Source organism: Globicephala melas, chromosome 20 (genome assembly GCF_963455315.2).
Source record: "Globicephala melas chromosome 20, mGloMel1.2, whole genome shotgun sequence".
In the NCBI taxonomy this organism is placed as follows: Eukaryota; Metazoa; Chordata; class Mammalia; order Artiodactyla; family Delphinidae; genus Globicephala; species Globicephala melas.
Window position 1 is genome coordinate 29,744,279 of NC_083333.1, and position 22,221 is coordinate 29,766,499.

The 22,221-nt window shown below is 49.8% G+C and overlaps 1 long non-coding RNA gene across 1 annotated transcript; it reads right to left on the reverse strand.

Moving 5' to 3' along the window:
* Nucleotides 1-5,805: 5,805 nt before the first annotated feature.
* On the reverse strand, nucleotides 5,806-14,432 carry LOC132594093 (uncharacterized). The gene is made up of 3 exons (XR_009560211.1): nucleotides 14,314-14,432; nucleotides 14,110-14,230; nucleotides 5,806-6,026 (listed from the first exon to the last, which is right to left on the reverse strand). It is a non-coding gene; the product is annotated as an uncharacterized lncRNA (long non-coding RNA).
* Between the last annotated feature and the right edge of the window lie 7,789 nt (nucleotides 14,433-22,221).

Consider the following 22,221-nt stretch of genomic DNA (forward strand, 5'->3'; position numbering starts at 1 on the left):
AGCCTCGCAGCCACGCACCGGCCTCCTGCTGACCTCTCGCTGGCTGTCAGAACAGGCCAGGGCACCGGGGTGAGTCCCGAGCTGCCCAAGGCAGCGGGTCAAACCCAGCTAAGTAACTAAATAAAGATGCGATTGTAATGATGATTAAATTGCAGCACCCCATTAATTTCATGTGAGAGGTGGGGGAACACGAGATAGTACTTCCTGAAACTCATTGTTCGCCTGGCCCCAGGACATCCCCATGCGACGTCTGGTTGGGTCTCATTTAAGTATGTAAATTTAATGGTTCAGTAAGTAAAATTGCCTTTCTTGTTTGGAATGGTTTGTACAATAATTTATGGGCTTGCATGTTTCATCTGATGGATCTCTGTGATGGAGTAGGTGACGGCCATGAAGAGGGTATTTATATAAAGAACTCAGGAAGGGTGTGGGGAAAACTTCAGCCACGCAATCCGGAGCGTCTTATTTCCAGCCAGCGAGAGCAGAATGGCGGCCACTGAGGCACGAGGAAGGGTATCCTGACCCAGGAGAGGCCAGCTGCAGACAGCCAGAACTGCTGGAGCCTGGCATGTTCTGGAGGGTCAGTGGGCAGGAGCCCAGATGAGCTTAAATCCTTCATTCCTTAGTCTTAAAATGCATTGAGTGTAACCTGGCATGCAGAAATTGGGAAGAACTGGAGAACTCCGAATGGGCAAACATCTAGGCATCTGGGCGTTTCATCTGTCACCCGCTTCTGACACAGGCCTGCGTGCTGGTCCTTCACCTGGATTCTGACAGGCAGGTGGGTCTCCATTGCCAATCCCTCCCCCAACACACAGTCCACCCCTTGCCTGCTGGGGGCAGCAGGTGATGGTGGGGGACACGGGAGCTGGCAGTGATGAGTGGAGACGGACCAGCAAGTTGGGCTGGCCCAAGGACAGGTCATGACCAAGCCTGAGCAGGGCCAGGGGCTGGTGCAGAGGTCAGCTGGAGGACCAGGTTGAGGGTCCACAATGGACCCAGTTTCTCTTACTACGGATGGTACCAGCACAGCATTGAGAAGATCGAGCTTGGGAAGCAAGGGCTCGAGGCTCTCCCAGACTGTATGGATTTAGGAGCTGGGAGGGCAGAGCAGGTTGCCATAGAAACTTGATCTTTGCCCAAGATAATTGGTAAGTACCCATGACCACGTGCCAGCTTGATAGCAAGAAGATGCTGTGCGCAGGGACTTCAGGCCTACTTGTGCCATTGATTGATTCCTTGATCGTCCCTGCCCCTCTGTCCTCTTTCCACCTCCCCCAGTCCCCTTTGAGCCCCCGTTCCCCCCGCCGCAAATTGGGTAGACATAGAAAGTCAGGCAGAGATAGAATCCTTTATTGCTCCGCTTTGACTATGGAATTTTGTCCTGGGCCAGTGGTAAACTGAGTCTTCACAGCAAGAAAATCTGGTGGGAAAATGGAGTTTGGGGAGCCTGCTAAGAATGTGAAATCTGGGAGCCCTGTTAAACAATATTCCATCTTTAAAGGACGGGAGCATTTTAATTCAGGTCCCAAGGACACTGCTTTTGACATATCACAGTGGGTCTTGCCTCTTAAAGGAAAGATGAAGTGCGCGTGAGGGGGCTGAGATGTGTCCATTCCAGCAGTCAGCTCCAGCTGGAAGCCTCCCCATTCTGGAAGGGGCTACTGAAGACCCTGCGGAGCTGAGCCCCTCCTGCTCTGTCCTGGTTTGAGCCCTTCCCTCCCTAAGCATCCTCCCCCAGTGAGTATCCCTATCAGGATGAGTATAAATAAGCATGACCACCTCTCAATTTTCCATGGCTGATTACCCACTTTGCGGATTATCTGAAGCCAATTTTTGCTTCTAGACCAGCATTACCGCACCCAGCAGCCCTCCCCACCCCGCCTGAGTGGTGAGACTCAGAGGAGAAGCCTGCTCGTTTGCGATCAGGCTTCACAAAGGTGCATCTCAGGGGGACAAACCAAACCGCTGCCGACGTTGCGTGCTGTCCTCATGAGATAAATGCCCAGGATTTTGCATCACCCGCCCCATTGAGCCTCGTTAATGGAATAAGAAAACTGTGCCCAAATCCATCTGCCTCCACGTTTGTTTCCAGTTCACGTTTCCCTGGGGGAAGATGCCCGCTCCCCAAACCAAACTGACAATTAGAAACTGCCTGTTTTAACGGTGATGAGGACCACTGATAACCCGTGGAGAGCTCACCACGTACCCAGCCCCGGGCCGGTTCAGGTAGATGTTCTAATCCTCACACCCAAGTCGCGGCGGTGTCCCCAGGAAGCAGACTCTGAGGCAGGATTGGAGTACAAATCATTTAATCAAGAGGGGGAAGCAGGGAGGTGAGATGGGGACGGGAGGCAGCCAATCAGAGTGCCCCATCCGTACAACTCAGCGGACAAAGGAGGCTCCATCCCCCAGTGACTCTGGGGGACAGAGGCTGGGGGCTTATCCATCAACCCCCTGAGCACCCGTGGTGGAGGGCTGCTCCCAGGGACGTAACTCATCAGCACTTCTGTCCTGACCTCTTCCCAGGGGGACACTGCCTCAGGCATCAGAGTAAACAGAGGTGACTGTCAAGGGGCTATGGGTGGGACACCAACTGGTTCTGTGACACCATTTCACTGAGAAGAAAGTAAAACTCATCAAGGGTCCTTGCCCAAGGCCACGCAGCTGATGGCAGACGGGAGATTCCCCTCCAAAGCCCAAACCCTCCAAGACCCACCAAGGGCCCCCCCACCCCCGCCTGGCGACTCCCCCAGGTAAGCCTGCCTCTGTGGCTCCCCTGAGGCATCCGGCTCCCAGGTTAGAGGATTTTGCAGCCCTCCTTCTGCTAACACGTCCCTTTACCTGTGCCGGAGTAAAGGCACCACAGGGCTTCCCTGGTGGCGCAGTGGCTGAGAGTCCGCCTGCCGATACAGGGGACACGGGTTCGTGCCCCGGTCCGGGAAGATCCCACATGCCGCGGAGCGGCTGGGCCCGTGAGCCATGGCCGCTGAGCCTGCGCGTCCGGAGCCTGTGCTCCGCAATGGGAGAGGCCACAACAGTGAGAAGTCCGCGTACCGCAAAAAAAAAAAAAAAAAAGAAAGGCACCGCAGAATGAAACGTTCACAACCAAGGTCAAAAGTTAGGTAATGGCAAGAGCTTGACCTTCAAAATCCTGCTTTCTTCACCGACACAAAGAAGAGATGACTGGCCAAAAAAAAAAAAATATCCGGCTGACAAGTGCTGCTGAGAACGTGGAGGGCTTGGGACCCTCACACACTGCTGGTGGGGATGTAAAAACTGCAGCGTCTTTGGAAAGAAAACAGTTAAACAGAGAATTGCCGTGGGACTGAGCAACTCCACTCCAGAAATACACCCAAAAGCATTGAAAATAGGTGTTCAGATAAACACTTGAACACAGATGTTCACAGTAGCACTGCTGACAACAGCCGAAAGATGGAAGCAGCCCAAAGGTCCATCAACTGATGAGCGAATGGATAAACACAATGTGGTCCATTCACACGATGCAATATTATTTTAGCCACGAAAAGGAATGAAGTTCTGCTACCTGCTACTGAAACAGGAGGGAAGGGGGCAGGGCACAACCTTTAAAAGAATGACACAGCCTGAGGACACAACATAACCTGATTAGAACCAAATGGGTCCAAGATGGAGGACAAGTCGGCTTCCACTAGACCTTGAGCCTCAGTATACGCTCACTGTAACACATCAGCAAGCTAAATGACACACCCACAGGTGCCAGGACAGTTCCAAGGCCCATCATAAAGGTCAAAAAGTGGGCGGTGGCCCACTTCCTGGAAATCTCCGCCTCTTCCTGAAATAGCTGGAATACTCCTCCCACTCATTAGCCTATGAAATGACCCACCCCTATAAAACCCGACAACCCCACACCCTGGTGCCTTTCTCACCTTCTGAGATGGCCCACACTCTGTCTATGGAGTGTGGTTCTCTCTAAATAAATCCACTTCTTACCTATCACTTTGTCTCTCACTGAATTCTTTCTGTGATGAGACATCAAGAACGTGAGCCTCATTAAGTCCTGAGACCAGGTGTGTGATCTCAGTTAAAAGAACGTGGGTTCAGGTTCCAATCTGAGTTGCACCGTTTCACCACCACATGGATGAACCTTGGAAGCATTACGGTCAGGAAGAAGCCAGACACAAAAGGATACATATTGTATGATTCCCTTTATTTTATTTATTTATTTTACAAAACTTTATTCACAGATAATGTGTTAAAGAATGACATTCATTTTTAATTTTTTATTTTTGGCTGCGTTGGGTCCTCGTTGCTGCACGTGGGCTTTCCTTTCAGTTGCGATGAGCAGGGGCTACTCTTCATTGCCACGCACGGGCCTCTCATTGCGGTGGCCTCTCGTCTTGGAGCACCGGCTCTAGGCGCGCGGGCTCTAGAGCGCAGGCTCAGCAGTTGTGGCGCACGGGCCCAGCTGCTCCGCAGCATGTGGGATCCTCCCGGACCAGGGCTCAGAACCCGTGTCCCCTGCATTGGCAGGCGGATTCCCAACCACTGTGCCACCAGGGGGGAAGCCCCTATGATTCCCTTTATATGAAGTGTCTAGAATGGGCCAATCTATAGACACAGAAAACCGATTCATGGTCGCAAGGGCTGGAAGACGACAGGAATGGGGTATAACTGTTACCTGAAAGTTGGGTTCACCTCTTGGTGGACGTCAACCCAAAATACACAACCAAGCCAAAGAGTGGGAGAGGAAGGATTTCTTATTGCTTGCAGCAAGTAAGGAGAGCGCTGGAGATCTTTCCCAAAGTAGTGCCTCCCCAAACAGCAAAATTGGGGACGTTTTAAGTGAAGGGTGTTTGCATATTCGTGAAGGGGCTGGAGCAGGGGAGAATTCGGCATAGAATTGGGGCAAAGGTCAACAGAGTCCAAGTTCTAGTTGGTTGAAATCAGGAGGGTCAGCATCACCATTCCATCCTCCCCCAGGGTGGGGGCCTTTGTTCCTGGAGAACTCAAAGACTGTATGAGATTGTGATGTATATCCTTGAGGAGGAACTAGGACTCTGTTTTATTGCCGACCTATTGTTTCTTGACTGCGTTTCCTTGCTTCCTGCATATCCTTTACTTTCCCTAAGATCAGTGATTACTGAGACCTGTTCAAGGGCAAGCATCGCGGGCCGGCCTTAGATCACAGAACGGCTTAGACCAACATGGCCTCTCTTATGTCAAGAAAGCCATGCCTGGTTCTCTTGCTCTGGGGACCCCCTACCCTATCTGCCTACCTAACTGCTTGTGGTGGGGAGTTCCTTTTGCAGTGATGAAAATGTTTTGAAACTAGATAGTGGTGATGGTCGCCCAGCACCGTGAGTGTTCTAAATGCCACTGAATTGTATTTAAGATAGTTTAAGTGGGAACTTTTATGGAATGCGTATTTTACCACAAAAAAAAAAAAAAAAATAGCCACCCACCCCAGAAGGGAGGAGTGATACTGAGGTTATAAACTTTTACTGCACATGATTCAAAGGGGGCACTTGAGAAACCTGAGAAATCACAACTCTTTTTCATACCCACGATGGAGCCTGGGGACAAGCCCGAACCAATAATAATAAAATAATAAGACCTAACAGCTGTGGGGATAAAATCGTCTCTTTGGCTCACATGTGGATAATCGAGAGTTAACTCTTAATAAAATAATAAAACATGGGAGCAGCTGGAATAAAGATTACCTCCTGAGCCTACTGCCGGAGACCATCTTCATAAAATGATGACTTTCCTTTTTTATTTCCCTCATTTTATTGTACAAGATGTAATTGTAGGCAGGCTGTTCCCCAACTTCCAGGGGAAGGTAATTGTCAATCAAGATGAAAAATGTCATAATTTAAGCCTGTCCCGGCCCGACAGGAAGGTCCATATGGCCTATGAGGGAGGCACGTGCAGTGGTGATTTACGCCAGCACTAGCAGGACGGCTTTCTTCACAACAACCAGGGGCCACGTGGACTGGAAGGTCACCTTCAGCAGCTGGGGCCACCAGGTCGTGCTCCACGCTCGGCTGCAGAGAATAACCAGATGACATCCACTACTGTGGGGTCCTTGGTGAGTCCCCCGAGACGGAAGAAAGGGGCAGGGTCCCCACCCAGAAAACACTGGCGGAGAGATGACAGTGAAATAAAATAATTGGTTTCCGTTGTCCTCGTCTGCTGCCGCCGAAAGCTTAACTCTCGAGAGCAACCGACAAAGTCTGGAAGTCCGGGGGTCTGTCGTGTCGGGTTTTGTCTTTGTTGCCTTGTTGCATTTTTTTTGTCTTAAGTTTGGAAGTGTTGTTTCCTTTGCAAGGATGCTTACCTGGGACTGAGTTTTCAGGGGTCTGTTTCCCTCGAACCTGTACCCAGCCAGGGCCTGAGGAAGCAGGACACTCCTGCAGAGAGCCTGCCCACCGCCCCACCAGCCTCCTACAAGCTTAAACCAAGGCTTTATGGGCTGAACCCTGTCCCTTCCACTCCCCACCCCAACCAGGAAGCCGGAGGTCATGTTGTCAGACTCCACAACCCAAGAATCAGAGGCGTCTGGAGTTAGTAGATCCTTGAAGCAGGACCATCCCTGACCTGTCTGATGTCCAGCCTCGCAGAAGGATCGTTCCCTGCCCCCCGTCCCCCCTGGCTCCCCGCAGGTAACCCTTCCCTGGATACTCTGTGCTGGGGCTGCTGCTTCTCGAGATGAACAGAACCAGTCCTGGCTCCTCCTCCTTTGGAGCCTGTCGACTACCCCCCCGCCCCCGTCCCCGCACTGTTTTGCTTTTTTTTTTTTTAATTTTTTTTAATAAACACCATCTGAGTAGCAACACAATCACACAGTAGGGGCTGCAGCCTGTCTCCTCCATCCCCCTCGGGTCCACTGGGCCCAGGGAGACTGGCAGAGTTTCTCCTGGGGAATCAGGAGACTGGGGAAGCTACAGCAGGAGATGGCAGAGAGCATGCCCACCGCCCACACCGCGTGCGCACGCACACACGCTTTCGCACACGCGCACACACACTCATGCACTCTCCCTGTTCTCAGGAGCACCCCACACACACCTCACGGGCATCCAGTCCCATTAACTGATTGCTTCTCCCCGTCGTAATATTCTAGGCTGTTCAGCAAACCTTCTTTTGTTTCTGCTTCCCGCCGTCCTTTTGAGAGGGGCCTGTTTTGATTAATATTAATGCTCCGTCTGAACCTCCTTCCCAACCATTTTAAGGGGCAGTTCCTCTCTTCGGCAGAGGCATTGATCAATTGACACAAAGCAAGGGACAGGGATCAATACGGAGGGCGGGCCGAGACAGCAGATTCCAGAGTCTTTGGATGGCCAAGATTTGATATCTTTTTCCTTCCCAGAAACTCCCCCTCTGCTGTTCAGACTGAGCTTCAAACAGCGGGGCTGGAGGGGCTTCTAGGACGCAGGGCTCTGTGCCTGAAGCCGACCAAATTACCTCTGAAACAATGTGATAATCAGCTGAGCAGGGGATGGCCGCCTCCGGGCACCATCCTGCTAATCCTGTTTGGCAGTCTCCTCCCCTCTCCTCCCCAAGGCTCCGAGCCCCCTGCTCTGGGTGGCAGCCCCCTCGTTCAAGAAGCTAGCCTCCCCGCCGGCTAGCTCGCCTAGGCCAGGGCACCAGCCTGGGGGTGGGCAGCGGGACCAGCCCCCCATATCCCCGCCAGCTGGTCCTCCCCCTCCCCCTCTCCCTCCTTCGCCCCACCCCTTCTTCCTCTCCCCAGATCTGCTGTAACTGACATTTTCCATCTGACAGGTTCTGTTTTCCCTGCCTCCGGTTGCCGGGGAAACAAGCAGAGAGGACCGCAGCCAGGGAGCCGTTAGCTGCCTTTTTAAGGGGCCCTGGACATAAACAGTACTCTCCCTAATGGGAGCCGGGCACAGAGGTTTAAAAAAACAAAACAACACAGAAGAGGAGGCTAAAGTGGGAGGAAAAAAAAAAAATCAAGGGAAGCCCCCCGCCCCCCCACTGGGATAATGAGAGAGGAGAGAGTGAAGGAAGAAAGATTCGAGAAAGCCTCACACTCCTTTGGACAAAACCAGCAACCTTTGTGGAAAGTTCTAATCCTCTCCCTGATGTGCAAAAAAGCAGACACCTGGCCCCCAGCCCCCTGTGTGGCCGCCTCCTAAGGTCTTCAAGACCGGGAATCTCTGCAGGTAGGACTCGGCCGGCTACCTGGGACTTTGGCTCCATTGAGCTGCAGGGGGGCTGTTAGGATTGGAACTACCTCAGGGTTGAAAAGATGCTCTCCCGGAAGTGATGGGGACCATGCAAGCCTATCCTCGCACACAGGTTCGTCAGCACACCTGTCAACTATCAAGAGATTCTAGCTCTTGAGTATTTCTGACCCTCACCCCACCTGCCAAGGTGGGCTTCTGTTTCCCCTGAGCCTTTGCAACTGCCTCCTAATCGGTCCCTGCCCCCGCCACCTCCCCTCCGTTCTTCCCATCCAGTGATGTTTCCTTCCTCTTCCTCTGTGGAGCCCCCAGTGACTCCCACTTGAGCACACCTGCTGCAGAATGCTTAGCCTGGCGCCCAACACCCTTCACCATCTGACCTTGACCTAGCTTTCCAGCTCCTTCCCCCATCTGCATCCTACACCCTGACCGAGCCACATCGAGCCCCAAGGTTCTATTTCCTCAGCCTGGAAGGCTCTACCTTCTTTCTTATCCCAACTCAGTTACCCATGACCCAGTTAAAATGTCAACTCCAGGTGGTACCCCCACTGCCCTCCCTGGCCACACTGGTCCCCCTCCCCCATTTTACTCTCAGCTCTTCTGTCGAGCACCCCACCTTGGGTTTGGTTATAGGTCTGAGGTCTGAGGACTCTGAGGACTGATAATCAGCCTACACCTGTCACAGTCCATTGCATACAGCAGGTGCTCAATAAATGTTACTTCCTTGACCCACGGTGGACCTGTGAAGGAAAATGGCAGATCTCCGTGTAATATAGAGGACCTGGCATCGACATCGCAAACACACCTGCAAACCAGGTTCACCTGACCGCACGCAGGACCACATCCCCGCCTGATGGAAAGAACCAGGAAGTTAAGAGGAAGAACCTCATTTAAATGGGTTCGTTTGAAGATCTTCACGATGAAATGTTGGAAAATTTTTAAAGGATTAAAAATAGATCCAACTTTCTTTAATAATAACAACTAAAAGGGAGAAATAAAGTCTTGTTCATCATCCCATGGCCCAGATAACCCTTTTCGATATTTTTAAAAAGTAATAGAGAACCGCATGGTCCCTGTAATAAGGCTAATTCACAGCACATGTTACGAGTCTCCCAAAGTCCAGGAAATGAACTGGGATTGTTTGGGAAGCACCACAGAGGAGGGTAAATGGGCTGGGTTGCACCTCGAGAGGGGACATCAGACATAGGACAGGCATGGTCCTGGCCAGAGGGAAGCATCCCCACAAGAGCGAGCTGGCTGGTGGGGAAGGCGAAGGTACAAGGGGAGAGAGGGAATAACCTTGGGAAACTGGTGGGGCAGAGCCAAGAGCTAAGGATTCTGAGTCTAGGAGCCGGAAGGTGACAAATACACAGCAAGGGGACCATGAGACACTGTGTGTGATGCAGGTAAGGGGGGGAGAAAAGAGGCCGAGGTGGAAACAGTTAGGCGGAGGGCTCATGGGTGACTGAGACTTTTTCAGAAACTTGTTTTGTGTTGTTATGCTATTTTTATGCTTACAAAAAAAAAAAAAAGCCTCAGGGCAATCGCAATAGAACTGTTGTGAGATCGGCCTTCAAGATGCTGAGACGCCCAAACAGGGTGAGGGATGGGGTGCCGACGTGCACGTGCCAGTTGGACAGAGGAGAGGGACTTTTCAAAGGATGGACCACCTGGATGAGGCAGCTGGGTAGGTGGAGCTGGAACCAGTGGGTGGGTCTGCATATACCCCACCCAGTGGACCGTGGTGTGGATTGGGTTGGATGTGGTCTTCAATGACCAGCCTCCTCAACCCCTTTGGGGATTCAGGTCGTGCTCGCCAAGTGGTGGGCGACTGGCAACTTCTGCAGTGCCCAATACTGTTGAATAACAGAGTGATTGAGTTTTGAATTGGTGGTTTAGGGGTAACCGGCAAGGTCTCTGGGGCCACAGATACCCTCTGCAGGTGGTCTGCTCCTGGGGCAAAGGCTGGCTGCAGGGGGCTGGCTTGGGTCCGGAGCACCCTCCTGCTCAGATGCTGTTGATGTCCATGACGGGGCATCTCAGCACAAGGGCTGCTCCCCTTTTGTGTGTGCTAGGGGTTCAGGGGGGTCCTGTGGGCCTCCCAACAGTACAAGGCAGCCAGACAGAGGGTGAAACAGCTCTGAACTAACAAAAGCAGCAGCTATAAGGAGCCACCTCTCCATGGGGTCCGACCCTCGGAAGTTTCCTGCTTTTCTTTCCAGGAGCAAAGGGAGCCGATCTGTGATGAATGACAAGTTCTCCTCAGGAAGCTCAGGCCCCCCCCAGCATCCAGGTGGCTACACCCCAGGGAGATGAGAATTATCACGCACTTCATTTGCATCATGCTTTTTAATTTACCAGAGTGCTTTCGCATTTTTATTTCGTTTTGTCTTCCCTACAATTCTGTAAAATAAACAGGGAAGACATAAGCTTACCCTTCCTTTATGTGTGTAAAGCTCGGCCACTTCACCACGTAGATTGTCAAATGATTATATAGGGAAACTGAGTCCCCAAAATGTTAGATAAACTGTCCAAGGGGCCAGAGGCAGAGCAGACACAAAAAGGGTGTTTGCATCTTCTATGTCAGGGCTTTTCTTGAACAATACTGCCTCCTGGAAGAGGTCCTTAATAATGATAACGGCAAATACAACGATGGTGATGACAACGGTGGTATGTGTCAGACTCCTGTTCTATATGTTTACAATAGATGAAGAAGTTGGAGAGGGTCAGGAACCAGACTGAAGAGGATCTTGGATGCCAGGGTCAATAGTTTCAGCTTTTCCCAGGAGCAGTGGAGACCCAGCATGTTTCCAGCTGGGAGTGTGTGCTGGGTTGAACGGTGGCCACTCCCCACCCCACCCCACCCCACCCCGACCCCAAAAGGTATGTCCATGTCCTAATCCCTGGAACCTGCAAATGTGACCTGATTTGGAAAAGGGTCTTTGCACATGTGATTAAGTTTAACTCTTGTTTTATCTGGTGGGACCCAAATCCAATCACCAATGTCCTTATCAGAGGGAGGAAGAGGGAGATGAGAGAGACAGAAGAGGAGGCCATGTAACCACGGAGGCAGAAATTGGAGTGATGCGGCCACAAGCCAAGGAACCAGGGTCTGCAAGAGGCAGGAAGGATCGTCCCCTCGAGCCCCCGAGAGAGCATAGCCCAGCCAGGTGCCAGACTTCGAGCCTCCAGAACTGTGAGAGAATAAATCTCCGTTGTTTTAAGCTCCCAAGCTTGTGCTGATTTGTCACAGCAGCCACAGGAGACTGATACAGGGTGACCCACGCCACACCAGCAGGTCGGGTTTCATTTCATTTGCTCCCCCCCGCACAGGCGGGTCAGGCCTGGCTCATCGCCTAGGATGGGAGAGCAGGCACCTTAGGGCCTTGCCCAGGTTCCCGAGGTTGGCGAGCACAGAGGCACCACCAGGGCCCACGTGTCCTCACCCCGTCCCAGGGTCTCCCTCACCAAGGTTCAGAAGGCCCCGGTGCCCCAGGCAGCTGAGGACTGTGCCCGCCACCCCATTGTGTTCCTTAACACAGACCCCGCTCCTCGGGAGCTAAAGATATTTTCACCTGATTTGCATCAATTAAGTAAAGGCTCAAAAGAAATCTCTGCCTTTGCTCAGAAAGAATCTACTTGAAAAAAAAAAAAAATAGGAGCGTGAGCTGGGAGGCAGACCCCAAACTCTAGGAAATATTCTTTTCTCTGGCAGTGATAGTTGGTCACCACTCAGAGGCCTCCAGTGAGCCCAGGGGATTCCAGGGAACTCGGGAATTGCTCTCATCCTCAGGTTGGTCCCTCTTGGAGGTCAGACCCAAATCTCTCTGGTCTTCAGTTTATTCATCTGCAAAACGGGATCGTTTTAGTGGCTACTTCCCAGGACTATTAGGGAGGATAAAGACAATGAGATAATATGTGCCATGTGTTCAACAAGGTGCCTGCATGAGTCAAGATCTCCATGGATGATGGGGATGGGGAAGGGGATGGGGATGGGGGATGGGGTGGGGGATGGGGGATGGGGGTGGGGGATGGGGATGGAGATGGGGGATGGGGATGGGGATGGGGGTGGTGGTGGGGATGGGGGATGGGGATGGGGATGGGGAAGGGGAAGGGAAAGGGGATGGGGATGGGGATGGGGAAGGGGATGGGGAAGGGGATGGGGGATGGGGATGGGAATGGGGATGGGGGATGGGGGATGGGGATGGGAATGGGGATGGGGATGGGGGATGGGGATGGGGATGGGGTGGGAATGGGGATGGGGATGGGGATGGGGATGGGGATGGGGTGGGAATGGGGATGGGGGATGGGGATGGGGATAAGGATGGGGATGGGGATAAGGATGGGGATGTGGATGGGGATAGAGATGTGGATGGAGATGGAGATGGTGATGGTGATGGGCATGGGTGATGGGGGATGGGGATGGGAGATGGGGATGGGGCATGGGGGATGTGGATGGGGCATGGGGATGGGGATGGGGATGGGGAATGGGGATGGGGAATGGGGATGGGGGATGGTGGATGGGATGGTGGATGGAGATGGGAATGGGGGATGGGGATGGGGATGGGGGATGGGGATTGGGAATGGGGATGGGGATGGGGATGGGGATGATGATGGTGAAAAAACGTGTGACTAGCATGGGCAGGACTCCCAGGAGGCCATGCAGCTTGTTCGGAGGCTGGAGGGCTGAAGAGGAAGGAATCCACTCTTTAGCCTTTCCAAGTGGAACAGGCTTGCCCTGAGCCAGGCCAGTGTACCCAATGTGCGGGGCTCCAGGACCATGCCCACTACCCACCTGGAGAGGAAGCTCCACTTTGCTGCCCAGGGAAAGCCTTGGAGCCTGTCCATCCCGGGGGCACCGCCAGCCCTGCCCACCAGTCTCTTTCCTTTCCTGGATCCAGGAGCACTGCCTGGCCAGCCCTCTCCCTGTGTGTTCGATCCAAATTAATTGCCTTTGTTAGGTTAATCGTGCAAGTGTCCCTTTGATTCTTTTTCATCCAGCAGATTCCTGTGTGTTGCTAAAAATACAAACGCATGACTCACAGCCTCTGAGGACCATAAAGGAGAGAGAACACTGCATGGCCTTTCTGCGCTTTGGAGTCAGGCCAGGGTACCAGCCGGGCGGGGGAGCTGAAAATGAGCACGGCCCGCGCGCCCAGCTGCGGGGGCAGAAAGAGGAGGGGTCCCGGCGGGCCAAGCGCTCCGAGCTGTCTGCAGCGTCTTCGGGGCATGACACCACAGTTGTTAAGAAAATGTTTGCCCCGTTTCTTTGAGCTCTTCGTCTGCTCTGCTATTGGGGGCGTTATCTTGTGAAAGGTCAAGACCTCAAGATCCCGGTTCTTGTTTATGGTCGTTTGTATTCCACCTCCCATCTGCTCACACCAGCCTGTAGGAGGCAGTGAGAGGTTCTCAGATGTACGCCCAGATGTGCCCGCTGTGTCTGGGCCCTCCACAGCCTTGCACCAGTGGAGAGAGATCCGCAGGGCACCAGCCTCACCCGAGATGAGCAAGACAGACCCATTCTCACCCCTTCCCTTCTGATGTCGCAGCGGTCCTCCAGCAGCCCCTCACCCCAGCCCTGCCCTGGGAATGTCTTCCACGTTCTGTGAGGTTGGCCTTCATTTGCTTCAAGGAGAGACCCCGGGACCAAGAGGCAGCATCTCATGACCTTGAAGAGATGGGACTTTGGAATCAGAGACATTCTCTCAGGAAACCTCTGCTTCCTCCTCATCCAAATGGGGGCATTAGTAGACACGCCCCCGCCCCACCCCCCAAAGGTGACGTGATGAGGATTAAGGGAGAGCAAATATGCAAAACCCTCAGCCCAATGCCTGGCCCAGAGAAAGGTTCCATACATCACCACTGATTAGCGGACATTGATACTGTTACTGCATTCATTGCTCCCACACGTGGGGCCCACGCTTACCTCATCCTCACCCCACATCTGGGTCTTCTGCCCTCTCCTTCCTGGGTGCCTCGGCCTCTGAGTCACAAAGACAGTTGGCTGAAAAGCAAACACCATCCGTCCCGCCCCTGGGAAGCAGCCGCTGAAAAACAACAAAGCCTTCAAGAGAATTTCCTTGGCAGCCAAGGCCCTCCGATGAATCAGGGTTCTTTTCTGATTACTTACTGTATTCCAGGCGACCTGCTGGGTCATCTCCGACTCCCCTCCAGGGTGCAGAGCCAGCAGGAACAGGAATGCAGGGTAGGTGAAGGGGAAAGGAGGTGTGTCTGGGCTCAGAAATAAGGGGCTGAGCAATGCCTGTCAGGCTCCCAGGGAAATTTGTGTTGCTCTGACTGGAGCTGAGGGACCAGACATCCCTTCCCGCGCCTGAAGCCCTTCCACAGTGGCCGCCGTCTCCTTCTCCCTGAGGCAAGGGCTATATTGGGGTAGCCTATATGCCCAGCACCCTGGAATGCTCCAGCCCTGAATGGGCAGAAGTGAGAGCATCCAGCATCAGGTCAGAGCTGGCTGCCGGGGCTGCACCCACGCCTGCCCCCCTGTGCTCTCCTCTGTGATCAATATCTACATGGAGAAGGACAGCAGGACGGACGCCTGGTCGCCGGGGCTCTACTCCCCAGTGCTTCCAAACTCACTGGAAGAAGCTTAAATGTAGGTGTTAGCAGAGAATCACATTAAACAGCAAAATGACCCAGCTGGACATCTGGCGGAGGGCACTCTGTACCCCCAACACCACCACACGTACCCCTTTTGTGAGTGCTGGCTGCAGCCTCACTGATGCATAGGCAGCTGACTTTCCCGCAGCCAGGTCCATGATTAAACCTTTGAGGGTGAAATGTTCTTCCCATCTTGAAGACTGACTGATCCAGCAAGAGTTCGGTGCTATCGGAAGGTCAGTCCCCATACTGGCCACTCCTGTTCTACCTTGGGAGTTATGTAGGATTTTTTAAATTGTTAAGAAGGTGGACTGTTCGAATTGTACTTTTATTATATTGCCAGTTTCAATCTTCTTGCCTCTCTGAGGTAAATTGTTGTAATAATGGCCCCAACTTGCTCATGCCTGCCCCTCCATCCATGCCCTTAGCCCCTGCATCCATGCCCTTAGCCCCTGCGCACATGCCCTTAGCCCCTGCATCCGTGCCCTTAGCCCCTGCATCCATGCCCTTAGCCCCTGCATCCATGCCCTTAGCCCCTGCACCGCTGATTCTGAGCCTGGCCACGTGACTGGCTTTGCCAGTGACAGAACAGCAAACGTGACACCGCAGAGGCTTGGAAGGCACTTGTGCACTTTGGACCCCTGAGGCCAGAGTGAAGAAGCATGGGCTCACCTCCTCGAGGGTGAGAGGCCACATGAAGCAGAGATGGGGCGTCGCAGCTGGGATCCCCGGACGAGCAGCCTGCCGCTGGCCAGAATGTGAGTGAGGCCATCCTGGAGCCCCCAGCCCCAGCCCAGCCACCAGCTGATCACGCAGATCAGGTAAACCTGCCCAGAAAAGATCTACCCAGCCAACCCATGGAAAATGGAGAAACGATAGGCACTAAATCTGGGGGTGGTTTATGACTGATACACTCTCCAGCCTCTACCCCACTGTGAGCTGCTGGATGGCAAAGGCTGTATTATTTCAATGTGTATTTCTATGCCTGGAAAAGCACTTTGTAGAGAAAACACTCAGTAAAATGGGGTACATGGAATACACACGTACACACACACACGCATGCAGCAGACACGCACATGGACACTCACGCATTTCTCACGCATTTATCTTCTAAATGAACTGTAGATGCGTGAATTTCAAGCATCCCTCCTGCGACGTTCCTGGTGGAGATTTTTGCTGTAGGTACCGCACCTGGCAGCCAGGTCAGTGGGTGTGGCTGCCCTGCATTCTCTGGCCTTAGAGCAGGTCACCCTCAACGCTGCCTGGGACATAGCACCGCCTCAGCTGGTGCTCCAACATCATAGATGAAGAAGCACCACCACGTTCTTGACTAGCTGGGCAATGAGACCTGCAAGAGGGTCCCTGGAGATAGCAATGGAGATCTCACAGGGCAGCAGAGACCAGGCCACCTCTTGACTCCCCTTCCAGGAACAAAACTTACGGGGTCCCAGGCTGTCTGGGCGACCACCTCTTTCCACACAGTTAAGACCCACCCCCGACTGTTTTGCCCTAAGAGCCCGCGTGTACTTAGGTGTGACTGGAGTTTCTCCCTCCAGTGTGAGTGGCTTTTTTTACTATCTGAGTTATGGTCTGAGCCTGAGAGATAGCCCCCCTTCCCTCCCCCTGTAACAACAGGCCTCCCATCTCACCTTCCTCTGTATATAATACTTTTGAGAGCATCTCAGAGTTTACAGGGTCCAAGGTCAGGTTTTCTTCTCAAAAGAGCTCAGCGTTCAGAGCTGCCCACCATAGGCTGGTGAGACAGGAGCCGGCCTGGGACAGAGCTCCCGGCAGGATTCCCACCTCACTTCCAACTCCTCAGCCTCCAGCCTGGTGGCCGGTCACATGGCAGCCACCCCGCTGCCCTGGGAGCACCAGGACCTGGAGTCACCCTACTTCTCTCTCAGCCCAAGCCCGACCCAAATCCACGGGAAATGCTCAAAAACCACTGAGCTTAATAAAGTGTTGCCCACAGGTACTGTCATAGACCACTTTAGGAGAACAAATTGCTAGAAGCTTTACGAGGGCAATTTGGCAACATATATAAAATTTTTAAGTGGCCATCCCTGTTGACATCACACTTTTCCAAGTTAACCTCGAGTATAAAAAGTTTAAGAATGTTTGTCTCAGGACTGTTTGTAACAGCAAAAGAAATTGCTATTACAATTCCCAAATATCCCGGGAACCAAATGCAAAGGCACAAAAAAGAAAAGGGAGATTTTATTTTTCAAGAGGGGAGAGGGGAGAGACCAATTGGAATATCTCTTTTTTAGGGTTATAATCGCATGCTGGGGGCTTCCCTGGTGGCGCAGTTGTTAAGAATTCACCTGCCAATGCAGGGGACACGAGTTCGTGCCCCTGTCTAGGAAGATCCCACATGCCGCGGAGCGGCTGGGCCTGTGAGCCATGGCCGCTGAGCCTGCACGTCCGGAGCCTGTGCTCCGCAATGGGAGAGGCCACAACAGTGAGAGGCCTGCATACCGAAAAAAAAAAAAAAAAAGACATGTTCTACAAAATAATAATTTAGAAATACAGCTTTTTTCCCACCTATATATTTTGTACAACGACCTCTTCCTGTTTAACTTCAGCCTGTGTCCTCATCACAGCCACATCCTACATCCTCTTTTGGGACCTCGAACAATTTTCAGAAGGTATCATTTCCCTGGAAATTTCATCCGAGGCCACAAGGGCCCATTCACTTAATATGAGGACAGTGTTTCATTTTGTTTTGTTTGATTCATTTATCCTGTCAGAAATATTCACAGTTTCCACAAGATAGCCACTTATTGTATTACATTTTAAATTGATATTTAAAGTTGTTTACAACAACATTGATTGAAGTCTAATAGATCAAATATAAAATAATTCCTGTGTTTAAAAACTCTTGCTTTATACTAAATCATACATAGTAAATGTCTATCAACAAGGGATTCCTTATTCAGTGATGACACCTCCATACAGTGGAAGACTACCTCACCTTTAAAAAGAATGTGATAAGGAGATTGGTTCAAGATGGTGGAGTAGAAGGACGTGCGCTCACTCCCTCTTGCAAGAATCACAACTAACTGTTGAACAATCATCGACAGGGAGACACTGGAACTCAACAAAAGAGGTACCCCACATCCAAAGACAAAGGAGAAGCTGCAATGAGATGGTAGGAGGGGCGCAATCACAATAAAATCAAGTCCCATAACTGCTGGGTTGGTGACTCACAAACTGGAGAACAATTATACCACAGAAGTCCACCCACTGGAGTGAAGGTTCTGAGCCCCACGTCAGGTTTCCCAACCTCGGGGTCCAGCAACGGGAGGAGAAATTCCTAGAGAATCGACTTTGAAGGCTAGCAGGATTTGATTGCAGGACTTTGACAGGACTGAGGGAAACAGAGACTACACTCTCGGAGGGCACACACAAAGTAGTGTGCACATAAGGACCGAGGGGAAGGAGCAGTGACCCCATAGGAGACTGAATCAGACCTACCTGCTAGTGTTGGAGGGTCTCCTGCAGAGGCAGAGGGTGGCTGTGGCTCACAATGGGGACAAAGACACTACAAGCAGAAGTTCTGGGAATTACTCCTTGGCATGAGCCCTCCCAGAGTACGCCATTAGCCCCACCAAAGAGCCCGGTAGGCTCCAGTGCTGGGTTGCCTCAGGCCAAACAACCAACAGGGAGGGAACCCAGCCCCACCCATTAGCAGACAAGCAGATTAAAGTTTTACTGAGCTCTTCCCACCAGAGCAACCCCCAGCTCTACCCACCACCAGTCCCTCCCATCAGGAAGATTGCACAAGTCTCTTAGATAGCCTTATCCACCAGAGGGCAGACAGCAGAAGCAAGAAGAACTACAATTCTGCAGCCTGTGGAACAAAAACCACATTCACAGAAAGATAGACAAAATGAAAAGGCAGAGGAGTATGTACCAGATGAAGGAACAAGATAAAACCCCAGAGAAACAACTAAATGAAGTGGAGATAGGCAACCTTCCAGAAAAAGAATTCAGAATAATGATAGTGAAGATGATCCAGGACCTCGGAAAAAGAATGGAGGCAAAGATCGAGAAGATGCAAGAAATGTTTAACAGAGACCTAGAAGAATTAAAGAACAAACAAACAGAGATGAACAATACAATAGCTGAAATGAAAAAATACACTAGAAGGAATCAATAACAGAATAACTGAGGCAGAAGACCGGATAAGTGACCTGGAAGACAGAATGGTGGAATTCACGGCCATGGAACAGAATAAAGAAAAAAGAATGAAAAGAAATGAAGACATCTTAAGAGACCTCTGGGACAACATTAAATGCACCAACATTTGCATTATAGGGGTCCCACAAGGAGAAGAGAGAGAGAAAGGACCCGAGAAAATATGTGAAGAGATTATAGTTGAAAATTTCCCTAACATGGGAAAGGAAATAGCCACCCAAGTCCAGGAAGTGCAGAGAGTCCCAGGCAGGATAAATCCAAGGAGAAACACACAGAGACACATAGTAATCAAATTGACAAAAATTAAAGACAAAGAAAAATTATTAAAAGCAACAAGGGGAAAATGACAAATAATAACCCATAAGGTTAACAGCTTATTTCTCAGCAGAAACTCTACAAGCCAGAAGGGAGTGGCAGGACATATTTAAAGTGATGAAAGGGAAGAACCTACAACCAAGATTACTCTACCCGGCAAGGATCTCATTCAGATTCGATGGAGAAATCAAAAGCTTTACAGACAAGCAAAAGCTAAGAGAACTCAGCACCACCAAACCAGCTCTACAACAAATGCTAAAGGAACTTCTCTAAGTGGGAAACACAAGAGAAGAAAAGGACATACAAAAACAAACTCAAAACAATTAAGAAAATTGTAATAGGAACATACATATCGATAATTACCTTAAATGTGAATGGATTAAATGTTCCAACCAAAAGACACATGTTCACTGAATGGATACAAAAACATATATATGCTGTCTACAAGAGACCCACTTCAGACCTAGGGACACATACAGACTGAAAGTGAGGGGATAGAAAAAGATATTCCATGCAAGTGGAAATCAAAAGAAAGCTGGAGTCACAATACTCATATCAGATAAAATAGACTCTAAAATAAAGAATGTTACAAGAGACAAGGAAGGACACTACATAATGATCAAGGGATCAATCCAAGAAGAAGATATAACAATTATAAATATATATGCACGCAACATAGGAGCACCTCAATACATAAGGCAACTGCTAACAGCTATAAAAGAGGAAATCAACAGTAACACAATAATAGTGGGGGACTTTAACACCTCACTTACACCAATGGACAGATCATCCAAAATGAAAATAAATGAGGAAACAGAAGCTTTAAATGACACAATAGGCCAGAGAGACTTAATTGATATTTAGAGGACATTCTATCCAAAAACAGCAGATTACACTTTCTCCTCAAGTGCGCATGGAACATTCTCCAGGATAGATCACATCTTGGGTCACAAATCAAGCCTCAGTAAATTTAAGAAAATTGAAACCATAGCAAGCATCTTTTCTGATCACAACGCTATGAGATTAGAAATGAATTACAGGGAAAAAAATGTAAAAAACACAAACACATGGAGGCTAAACAATACGTTACTAAATAACCAAGAGATCACTGAAGAAATCAAAGAAGAAATCAAAAAAATACCTAGAGACAAATGACAATGAAAACACGATGATCCAAAACCTATGGGATGCAGCAAAAGCAGTTCTAAGAGGGAAGTTTATAGCTATACAAGCCTACCTCAAGAAACAAGAAAAATCTCAAATAAACAATCTAACCTTACACCTAAAGGAACTAGAGAAAGAAGAACAAGCAAAACCCAAAGTTAGCAGAAGGAAAGAAATCATAAAGATCAGAGCAGAAATAAATGAAATAGAAACAAAGAAAACAATAGCAAAGATCAATAAAAGTAATAGCTGGTTCTTTGAGAAGATAAACAAAATTGATAAACCATTAGCCAGACTCATCAAGAAAAAGAGGGAGGGGACTCAAATCAATAAAATTAGAAATGAAAAAGGAGAAGTTACAACAGACACTGCAGAAATACATAGCATCCTAAGAGACTATTACAGGCAACTCTATGCCAATAAAATGGACAACCTGGAAGAAATGGACAAATTCATGGAAAGGTATAACCTTCCAAGACTGAACCAGGAAGAAATAGAAAATATGAACAGACCAATCACGAGCAATGAAATTGAAACTGTGATTAAAATCCTTCCACCAAAAAAAAGTCCAGGATCAGATGGCTTCACAGGTAAATTCTATCAAACATTTAGAGGAGAGCTAACACCCATCCTTCTCAAACTCTTCTCAATAATTGCAGAGGAGAGAACACTCCCAAACTCATTCTATGAGGCCATCATCACCCTGATACCAAAACCAGACAAAGGTACTACAAAAAACAGAAAATTACAGACCAATATCACTGATGAACATAGATCCAAAAATCCTCAACAAAATGCTAGCAAACAGAATCCAACAACACATTAAAAGGATCATATACCATGATCAAGTGGGATTTATCCCAGGGATGCAAGGATTCTTCAATATATGCGAATCAATCAACATGATACACCATATTAACAAACTGAGAATAAAAACCATATGATCATCTCAATAGATGCAGACAAATCTTTTGACAAAATTCAACACCCATTTATGATAAAAACTCTCCAGAAAGTGGGCATAGAGGGAAACTTCCTCAATATAATAAAGGCCGTATACAACAAACCCACAGCAAACATCATTCTCAGTGGTGAAAAACTAAAAGCATTTCCTCTAAGATCAGGTACGAGACAAGGATGTCCACTCTCACCACTATTATTCAACATACTTTTGGAAGTCTTAGCCATGGCAATCAGAGAAGAAAAAGAAATAAAAGGAACACAAACTGGAAAAGAGGCAGTAAAACTGTCACTGTTTGCAGATGACATGATACTATACATAGAGAATTCTGAAGATGCCACCAGAAAACTACTAGAACTAATCAATGAATTTGGGAAATTTGTAGGATACAAAATTAATGCACAGAAATCCCTTGCATTCCTATACACTAATAATGAAAGGTCAGAAAGAGAAATTAAGGAAACAATCCCATTCACCATTGCAACAAAAAGAATAAAATACCTAGGAATAAACCTACCTAAGGAGATAAAAGACCTGTACTCAGGAAACTATAAGACACCGATGAAAGAAATTAAAGATGATACCAACAGATGGAGAGATATACCATGTTCGTGGATTGGAAGAATCAATATTGTGAAAATGACTATACTACCCAAAGCAATCTACAGATTCAATGCAATCCCTATCAAATTACCAATGGCATTTTTTACAGAACTAGAACAGGGCTTCCCTGGTGGCGCAGTGGTTGAGAGTCCGCCTGCCGATGCAGGGGACACG